Here is a 10,082-nt window from a genome sequence, read left to right on the forward strand (position 1 = left end):
TCCGTCTGAATATGAGGAGGAATTTCTTCACTCTGACGGTGACGGAGCCCTGGAACAGGCTGCCCAGAGGGGCTGTGGAGTCTCCTTCTTTGGAGATATTCAAGACCCGCCTGGACAAGGTCCTCTACAACCTACTGTAGGTGATCCTGCTTCGGCAGGAGGGTTGGACTAGATGACCCACAGAGGTCCCTTCCAACCCCTACCATTCTGTGATTCTGTGGAAGCAGCCCTGCCTGCCACTGCCGCCGCCGTCGCCATTGCAACGCGCTCAGGCACATTCCCAGGAGGCACTGGGAGGGCCCTGAGGGGCACTGGGAGGACTGGGGGGGCTTTAATGCCACTGTCTGTCCCCAGGAGGGTACTGGGAGGACCCTGAGGGGCACTGGAAGGACTGGGGGCGCTTTAATGCCACCGTCTGACCCCAGCAGGGCACTGGGATGAGCCTGAGGGGCACTGGGAGGACCTGGGAGTGTCTTTAGTGCCACCAGCTGTCCCCAGGATGGCACTGGGAGGACCTCAGGAGGGACTGGGAGGACTCTTAGGGGCACTGGGAGGACCTGGGGGGTCTTTAATGTCAATATGTGTCCCCAGGAGGGCACTGGGATGACCCTGAGGGCACTAGCAGGCTCTTTCATGCCATCCTCTGTCCCCAGGAGGGCACTGGGAGGACCTCAGGAGGGACTGGGAGGGCCCTGGGGGGCACTGGGAGGACTGGGGGGGCTTTCATGCCACCAGCTGTCCCCAGGACGGTCTGGGAGGACCTCAGGAGGGACTGGGAGGACCCTGAGGGGCACTGGGACAAACTGGGGGACATTTAATGCCACCACATGACCCCCAGAGAACACTGGGAGGATCCTGGGTGGCACTGGGAGGACCTTGAGGGGGCTGCAATGCCACCAGCAGTACCCGCTATGCCCAGGAGTGCACTGGGAAGACCTCAGCATGGCACTGGGAGCACTTTCGGGTGTACTGGGAGAACCTGTGGGGGGTCCTGAATGCCAACATCTGTCCTCAGGAGAGCACTGGGAGGACCTCAGGAGGCACTGGGAGGACCTGGGGGGGTCTTTAATGCCACCATCTGTCCTCAGGAGAGCACTGGGAAGACCATGAGGACACTGGGAGGACTTGGGGGGGTCTTTCATGCCTGAGGGCAGCTCGGGGTCTCGCAGAGGGGTCTGGGGTGCACTGAAGGCCTCGGGAGGGGTCCGGAGGGGACCAGTGCTGGAAGGCACGAGCTCTTCCTGTTTGGTGGGAGGAGGAGCAGAGTTGAGGCAACACAAAAGCAGGATTTCTTCTGAGCTGGAGTGAATCTGACACATTTAACGCCGTTGAGGGCAGGGGCACGGCTCTGCAGTGCGCTGAGAGCAAGGGACGTCGTGGGGGCACGCCGGGGTGTCTGAGCATGGGGCTCTGGGACACCCGGGAGGGCAGCAGGGAGGGGTCCCGAAGGGACACTAGGGCAGAGGGGGGCTGGAGGACCCCTGAGAGCATCCAGGTGCCCGGGGCTGAGAGCCCCGGGGACGCCCTGCCCCTCCCTGCCTGGGTCACACTGGGGCCCTTTGTGACCTCACTTGCTGACACCCCACTGCGCTGCACGTGGTCAGCACGGCTGCAGCCTCCAGCCCGCAGTGTCCGGCAGGACGGCGACGGGACAGGGCAGGAGCCCGGAGCTGGCGAGGAGCCCCCGAGCGCAGCCCACGTCTTTCCCCGCGGCACCGAGGCTTTTTGCCAAAGCTTCCCCCTTTTCCATCCCTACCACTTTCGTCCATCCCGCAGGATGGCCGAGAGACCCCCCAGCCGCCCCAGGGTGGCCTGGGAGGAGGACAGGGCTCCCCAGAAGAGCAGCTCTCTGCCAGAGCCTGGTGAGGTGTGCATGGTCCAGCCACTGCAGATTGGTGAGTGAGGGGCCCCGTGGGTCTGGGCAGGGCTGGGGCCAGCGAGCGCACCCCGCTCAACGCCAGCATCACCATTTCCCGGCACGCTGGCAGATGGGGTCCCACGGGTGGTGGGCGTGATGCTGCCTGAGTGCCGGCTCCCAAGGAGGGAGAGAGCAGAGGGGACCCAGCTCGTGCTCCAGGGCCGTGCTGTGGGACGCGGGGACTTTTCCTGCCCGGCTGCAAGCCAGCTCCTCAGCCCGCTGCACTGGGGGCTTTCCCCGCTGCGCCGTGCTCCAGCATCACAGCCCGTCTGCTGGGCACCCTCCAGCCCTGACACGCATGGGACGACTGTGCCCGGGGAGGGGGCACAGGGCTGGATGGAGGGCAAAGCTCCTGCCTCTGCGCTCTCCTGCCGCCGGACGCTCTCTGCAGCCCCACTCCTCTCTTTCTTTATTAGATGTGAGCTGTTTACCTGTCTACAGAGAGGAGAGCGACTTAGTGGAATTCATCATGGACTTCATTATGGGCTTTCGGAGCAGCCCAGAACAGGTAACCATGGCTATCTCCGATGCGGCTGTGCTGGCATCTTCTGTCCATGGCTGTGTGTCCCCCTCTCACGCTCCCTGTTTGTCTCTCTGTCCCCCGGCTGCCAGGATGCGGAACAGAAGATCAGATTTCTCAACAGCATACGATTGCTGTTCAGAACTGCCAGCCTAGGTGACTTGTCAGAGGGCCTGGATATCTTCTGCCGCAGATTCGACCTGGTATATAATATTGAGGTGAGGGGACACCCGGTGGCTCCGGGGAAGGGGGCAAGGCCCCCCGGCATCCTGTGAGGACAGCGCTTGGGCAGGGTGAGGGTCTGGTGGCACTGGGTGCTGGCAGCTGCCAGGTCCCATCCCAGCCGTGCTCCACAGATGCTGCTGGACGAGGAGCCCAGGGACCAACTGAGCACACCAGTGCAGCACTTCGCCATGGATGCCATCGCCGCATTGAGGTACCTGCCCATCCCTCCTGGGGACACTGCCCCACAGGTCCGTGTCCACCTGCACGAGGACTCAAGGCACTGCTCCCAGCACCAGTGGCCCACTGGATTCCCTCTCTCTTTGCAGCTCAGTGCAGAGGGTGCTGGAGGGCAAAGAGAGAAGCCTCCTAGCAGCCTGCTTCAGGAGCGTCTTCTGGCTTCCTCCAAAAGAGGAAATAGAAGCCCGGCACCTTGCTCTCTACTTCACGGTAAGGGCTGGGTGAGCTACAGGTGTCCTCCCTTTGTACCGGGAGGTCAGGTCAGTCTCCTGGGGGGAGAGGGACCATGGGAATGGCTGACACAGCCCTTTGTCTTCCTTGCAGACTCTGATAGCCATGGACAACATGCTGGAGAGCGTGGTGCTCAGCTATCCTGCCTCCAGGGTCAGCGAGGGGCTGCAGAGTATCTTTCAGGTCTGGCACAGGCAAAGCGTGGGCTTCACAGGGGCTGTTGCTCACCCTGGGGGAAGGGGGTGACCCGAGGGGCAGGAACCCCACCACAGGCTTTGCTCGAGAAGATCAGAGGAAGCCTTGGTGGACTGAGCAGGGCTGCTTCTGCTGCCGCGCATGTCTGCTCCCAGGGCTCACCAGCAGCTTCTCTCTTCCCAGATGCTCTTGGATTTTGCCACCTCCTCGGACAACGTGGCTGTGCAGGAGAGGGCCCTGCAGAGGAGTATGTATCTGTGCCAATTTCTGTCCAGCAATCCCACACTAGAGGTACAGAGCCAGGCACCCTCCAGCCAGGCCACCTCCCCCATCTCCCTGCACAGCTTTGGCAGCCGGCAGCTCTCCCCGTGCTAGGCTGCTGCCCAGCTTTGGGAGCCGCGGCCGGCATGGCCTGGCAAAGCCCTGACTCTCCAGGGATGCGGCCCTGGGCACTCGGGGCTTCAGGGCTTTGGCACCTGCTGCCCGCCCTCACCCCTTCTGCTGTTCTGCCTCCCTCGCCCAGGCCTGGGACCATGTTGGAACGGACACGTATGGCTGTGCCTGCTACGGAGACATCCACATCCCGATCCTGGGACGGCTGCTGGGATGTCTTATCCTCTTCCGGTCTACCAGTGAAGCCACAGCCCTTCTGGCTTCAGACGCTTTTTGTTTCCTCCAGCAATTTCTAGAGAATCAAAAGAGTAAGACAAGTTGGGGTGGGCTTCATCCCTTGGCACACAGACACCTCCTGATAGATCTGCTTCTCCTCCTGACCTCCTTTGCCCTCACAGCCGCTTCCCCCAGCATCCCAGCTCTCGGTTTGCTGCAGAAACTGAGTGCTCTCCTGAAGGCCAGCATCTGTTCTCTGCTGCTCTCCTTCCTCCCTCCTTTCAGGATTTTGAACCACGCGGTTTTATGGTCCCCACAGACAAAGCCACCATTGATCACCATGCCCCAAAGCCATGTCTTCCCTGTTAGTTAAGAGCACATCCATCTCTGCAGCACTCCGGCCGCTCCCTCCAGCGCTCGTAGCGAGAAGCTGTTCCTGATGCCCTCCAGAAATCTCCTCGACCGCTTGTGACCTGCCATCTTGCAGGCAGATCTGAGGGGGTTGGTAAGCTTGCCGGCAAAGCTGCCGTGTCTCATTTGCTCTCGTGTGTTTGCCCCGCTGTTTAGGCCGCTCACAGCTGCGCTACCAATTTGAAGTCACCTACTCGCAGTGTCCAACCGCCCTCATAAACATGGTAATGAGCTCCTCGCTTGCTGGGACTCTTCTCCGAGGGGTTGTCAGGGCACTCGTGTGAGGAAAGGCGTCCAGAATTAATGGGGCTGATGTGGCCTCGCGACAGCCACCTCTTGGTGAGAGGGTTGCTGCTGTCCCCAAGCAGGGACGGTGCCAGGGCTGCACTCGGTGTCCCAGCAGCAGCTCCAGCCCTTCTGGCCACCAGCAAGCCCTGGTTCACTGCAGGACCACTACACTGTGCCCAGCAGCCAGCACCACCGGGCATCTCTCGCCAGGGCTGTGGCACTCACTGTGACTTGTCCTTGCTCCCTGCCTTCCTCCCCTAGAGATTTGCACAATACCTCACACCTGAAGAGAGGACAGACATCGTGCTGGTGCTCATCGAGGCGATGAGAGACTCCAGCATCTTTGACCAGGAGGCAGCAAGGAACATGCTGGAGGTGGTGAAGGAGGACCCTGGCTTCTGGCTGGCGGATGTAAGTGGGCTGTGGCTGCGTTGCCCTGCCCTTCAGCCCTGGCAGGCATTGTTCCTCCCTCCCTCTCCATCCCTCCCTCCCAAACCCAGCTGTCTCGGGCACCTGAAGACACCTCAAAGCAGCAGAGAGGGATGAGAAGGGCAGCCGAGGAAGCAGCTGCACTCCAGTGGCAGCACCATCCTCAGCTGTGTCTCCTCCAGGTGCCAGAGATCATGAGATGCATCCAGGATAACCTGGAACACATCAACATGGAGTCAGCCCGCCAAGGCGTGGAATCACTGCTTCTCCTGCTGACCGACTGGTGCCCTGTGACGTTGCTCATGTGCGTCCTGCATATCTCTTCACCAGGAGACAGGTACTGGCCCCAAAAGCCATGAGGGCTTGCTCTCTGATGAGCAGGGCCCTCCATCCCACCATGTCCTGAGGGCTGAGCCAAGCCATGCTGCTGTGGCCAAGGCAGCCCTGCTGACAGAGCACCCTGCCTTGCAGCACTGCCCTGGCCTTGTGGGAGCTGATGCTTCCCCAGATTTTGGAGAACATGTTAAAGAGGTTCCTCATCTGGCTTGAGCACAAATTGCATTGCAGTCTTGATGGCTCCAGTACACACAACTGTATCCATAACTTCTCTGTGAGTTACCAAAAGATGCCTTGATCACCCTCAGTAAGCCCTGCAGCCTCTGCTGGTATCTCACTGCTGTTTTTGCTTCAGCTGATGGCCCCCAGCGAGCTCCAGTTGGAGGCTGTTAATGATGAGTCCCAGGCTGAGAGCAATGAGAGGAATCCAAGCCTGGTGACGGCCTCCCTGTTCCTGACAGGCCTCATCTCACTGTTGGAGAGACCTGACACGGTGAGCAGGGCATCATCTAGGGCAGCTGCGTTGGCAGCTGAAAGCTGGGGTGGTGGGTGGGGCGGTGGCTTGGCCTCAGCTGGGAGTCAGGCAGTGGGGAGACAGCTCTAAATGCCCTCCCTGCCACGGTGGGCCTCACAAAAGGGAAACTCTGTCTTTGATGCAGGCAAGAAAAATGCAGGCCCTCCTGCCACACATCCTGGAGATGCTTCAACATGGCGACACCGATGTCAAGACGAGGGTCCTGGTCCTCTTCAGAAATGTGCTGGGCCACCTGACCAGGGACGAGGCCAGCCCCATCGCTGTGCAGCTGGTGGAGGTTCTCCCACCACTCTTTGAACATGTAAGCCAGATGGTAGAGCCTGAACCCCACAGATGGGCACCCTGCAAGGACAGCTTCCCATTCTGCCCAGCCCTGTGGGCAGCCCGTGGAGCAGGGTCTGCTCCCCCGGGCTCTCGTGGGATAGCTTCTGGGCTTTGCAGCCCCTATATCTGGGCTCCCCCCTACATCTCCCATCACCTCAGTCACGACAACACCCCTGCCCAGCACTGGTAGGCCAATGCTCTTTCTGAAGTCCACCTCTCCTCCTTCCCACCAGGAGTCCGGCCAGCTGCGAGAGCTTTCCCTCAGCCTCTGCAGAATCCTGCTGCAGTCAGTGGTGGGGAATGACGAGAAGATGATGAAGATCAAAGTGTGGTCATTCCTGGTCCCGCTCTTCTTTCACATGAGCGACCGGGTCGACAGCGTGGCCCAGGTACAGATTTCAAAGCTAAGCGTGGTGCAGGGAAGAGACCCCCGGCCGTTTGGGCCAGGGCACGTCCCAGTTTCCTAAGGGCGGGATCACCCCAGGAACAAAGCCAAGACGAGGGGGATGCCAGGTTTCCTTCCCCAGGCTGTGGTGCCATCTCCCAGCTTCTGCTGTTCTGCAGGCCTCCAGAGAAGCCCTCCTGGCTGCAGCAGAGCTCCTCGGCTGGAAGAAGCTCAAAGCCCGGGTGCAGACAGGGCAGACGTGGAGGACTGGAGAGTGCTTGGTGAGGACAAGCCCCAGGATCTGGAGACCCTGGCCCATCTGGGCCTTGCAGTGGGAGGGAGGGGTCTCGGGACCCCCCACAGGGCTCCTGGCTGGGAGACAGGAATGGCCTGGGTGGGAAGGGGAATGGCAGGCGCTGGGAGGAGGGACTGCCACATGCCCATGTCTTTCTGCTCTCTCCAGCTGGCGCGGGACAGAAGCAGGGCTGACGAATACTTGGAGCAGAGCCTGCGGTACCTGGAGGATGCTCAGCCCAGCTTGCAAAAGGAGGCCGTGAGGTTCATTGGTGAGCCACAGCCCCGCGGTCCCTCTTTTGGAAGCCTGGCCCCAGCCCCTGCCGCTGCGCTGGCACGAGCGTGCTGGGGAGCAAGGGCTCTGACCCAGCTCTGTGCCTAGGGCTTGCCACACGGTCCCTGAGGAGCGAGGAGGAGATCTCTCAGATCTGCAGGGGTGAGTAGGGAGCACGGGCTGGAGGGGATGCCTGGGGGTCTCTGCACACAGCGGGGGTTCATCTCAGCTCTGTTGCTTTCTGTCACAGCCCTCAAGATCCTGGAGAGAGACAGCGATGCCTCCGTTCGTTCACTGGCAGCTCAGACCATCCTCATCATGGGCTCTTCAAGGCCATGGTGGTGGACACTGGGACGCGCCCTGCAAGCGCTGTGCTGCTGCTGCTGCTAAGGCAGGTGGAGGTGCAGCCTTCAACAGGAAAATGACTCCGTTTTAATAATTAAAAAGCCAGAACAAGAAGCCCGTGGGGTCCTTCCGATGTGCGGCGAGCTGAGCTGGCAGCGTCCTTCCTGGCCTGTCCCGCTGCCTGCAGGACCTCTACCCCCTTGGCTCTCCCTGGCCCCAGGTTTGCTTCACCAGTTCAGCCCTGGCTGAGGCTTTCCCCAGCAGAAGACGCGTTTCTTCGTCCCCTGGGCAAGTCTTTTCTGTAGGGAGGCAGAGGGCAGAGGGGAAATGGCAGCCCCCGCAGGAAGCGGCATTGCCCGCAGAGCTGCCCGACGCTTTCCAGCAGCCCGTGGCAGCACAGCACCCACTGAGCCAGGGTCTCCTTGTCCCAGAGCCCCAGCTGCTCTGCTGGCCTACAAAACCTGTGAGGTGGATTGAGAACTGGCTGAATGGTAGAGCTCACAGGGTTGTCACAGCAGCGCTGGGTCTAGTTGCAGGCCTGTAACTAGTGGTGTCTCCCAGGGCTCAGTACTGGGCCCAGTCTTATTCAACTTCTTCAGCAACGACCTGGATGAAGAGTTAGAGTGTACCCTCAGCAAGTTTGTTGATGACACAGAACTGGGAGGAGTGGTGGATACACCTGAAGGCTGTGCTGCCATCCAGCAAGACTTGGACAGGCTGGAGAGTTGGGCGCAGAGGAACCTGATGGAGTTGAAGGGCAAGGGCAGGGTCCTGCACCTGGGGAGGAACAACCCCAGGCACCAGTACAGGCTGGGGCTGACCTGCTGGGAGCTGCTCTGCAGAGAGGGACTGGGAGTGTTGGGGGACGACAAGGTGACCATGAGCCAGCAGTGTGCCCTGGTTGCCAAGAAGGCCAATGGTCTCCTGGGGTGCATCAAGAGGAGTGTGGCCAGCAGGTCGAGGGAGGTTCTCCTCCCCCTCTACTCTGCCCTGGTGAGGGCGCATCTGCAGTACTACATGCAGTTCTGGACTCCCCAGCTCAAGATAGATGAGGAGCTACTGGAGAGAGCCCAGCACAGGGCTACGAGGATGATGAGGTGACTGGAGAATCTCTCCTGTGAGGAAAGGCTGAGGGAGCTGGGCTTCTTCAGACTGGAGAAAAGAAGGCTGAGAGGGGACCTTAGAAATGCCGATCAATATCTGAAGGGGGGTTCTCAAAAGGACGGGGCCAGACTGTTTCCAGTGGTGGCCAGCAACAGGACAAGGTGCAACAGGCACAAACTGAAGCAGAGGAAGCTCCAGCTGAAAACGAGGAAGAACTTCTTCCCTCTGAGGGTGACGGAGCACTGGAAAAGGCTGCCCAGGTGTCCTGGGTTCGGCCAGGACAGGGTTAATTTTCACCAGAATCCAGGAAGGGGCACAGCCGCGTGGGCTGACCCAACCCCAGCCTGGGCAAACAGAGCCGGGTATTCCATACAGTGTGCCGTCATGCTGGGTTCCGTTGGGGGGGGGGGGGGGGGGCGGCGCGGCAGGAACGAGTGCTCGCCGCTCGGGAGCGCGGGCGCAGGTCCTGTCCGGGAGAGCGGCTCTGTGGGTCGTGCAGTTCGTGTCGTGTTTTCTCCTTATCTGTATCGTTGTTGTACTGTTCCCTTTGTTTGCTGTTCTGTTCAACTGCCCTTATCCCGACCCACCAGTTTCTGCCTGTTTCTTTCCATTCTCCTCCACACCCCAGCAGGGGGAGGGGCGGCCACATGGCGCTTTTGTTGCCGGCTGCAGCCAAAACCAGAACACCAGGGAGGCTGTGACGTCTCCTCTGGAGATATTCATGACCTGCCTGGACGCGGGCTTGTGCAGCCTGCTCTGGGTGACCCTGCTTCAGCAGGGGGTTGGGCTGGGTGACCCCAGAGGTCCCTGCCAACCCCGACCATGCTAAGACTCTGGGATTCTGTGAAACCCAGAGGAAAAGAGAGCAGAACAGAAGAGAGCAGAGAAGCTTTAGCCCAAGCAGCCCCTGCTCAGACATCGCGCGGCAAGAAAAGGTGCCCGCTCTCTGCCAAGCTTGCAGGTTATCGTTCATCCCGATGTTGAGAGCTGCCCACCTCCAGCATGCTCTGGGCTCGCACATCCTTGCGCGTGAGCCAGGGCAGAAGTTCTCCTTGCCTTGAGTCCCAGAGTGCTTCTGCACACACGGCACCCCGGGGTGCAGGGACGCTGCTTTGAACGACAGCCCTGCGAAGGCCTCGGGTCGCAGCCGCGTCTCCTGGCCCTGCAGCCATCCTTCCCCACTGCCACAGCTCAGCCTAGACCCAGCAGCAGAAGCTGGGCTGTGCCACAGGGGCCTGCCGTCCCCTCCAGCACGCAGCCAGGATAGGGCACAGGAAGGGTGCTCCCAGCTGCGGCCACCCCACGGGTCTCCGGGCATCCCAGCCAGGCCCAGCGTCTGCTGTTGCTGCACGGCCACTTCCCCGCACCGTGACAGGCTCCGGAGGGTTTCCCAGCAGAGCACAGAGGTCTGGAGGGGGTCCG

This window comes from Opisthocomus hoazin, chromosome 39 (genome assembly GCF_030867145.1).
Source record: "Opisthocomus hoazin isolate bOpiHoa1 chromosome 39, bOpiHoa1.hap1, whole genome shotgun sequence".
Lineage (NCBI taxonomy): Eukaryota > Metazoa > Chordata > Aves > Opisthocomiformes > Opisthocomidae > Opisthocomus > Opisthocomus hoazin.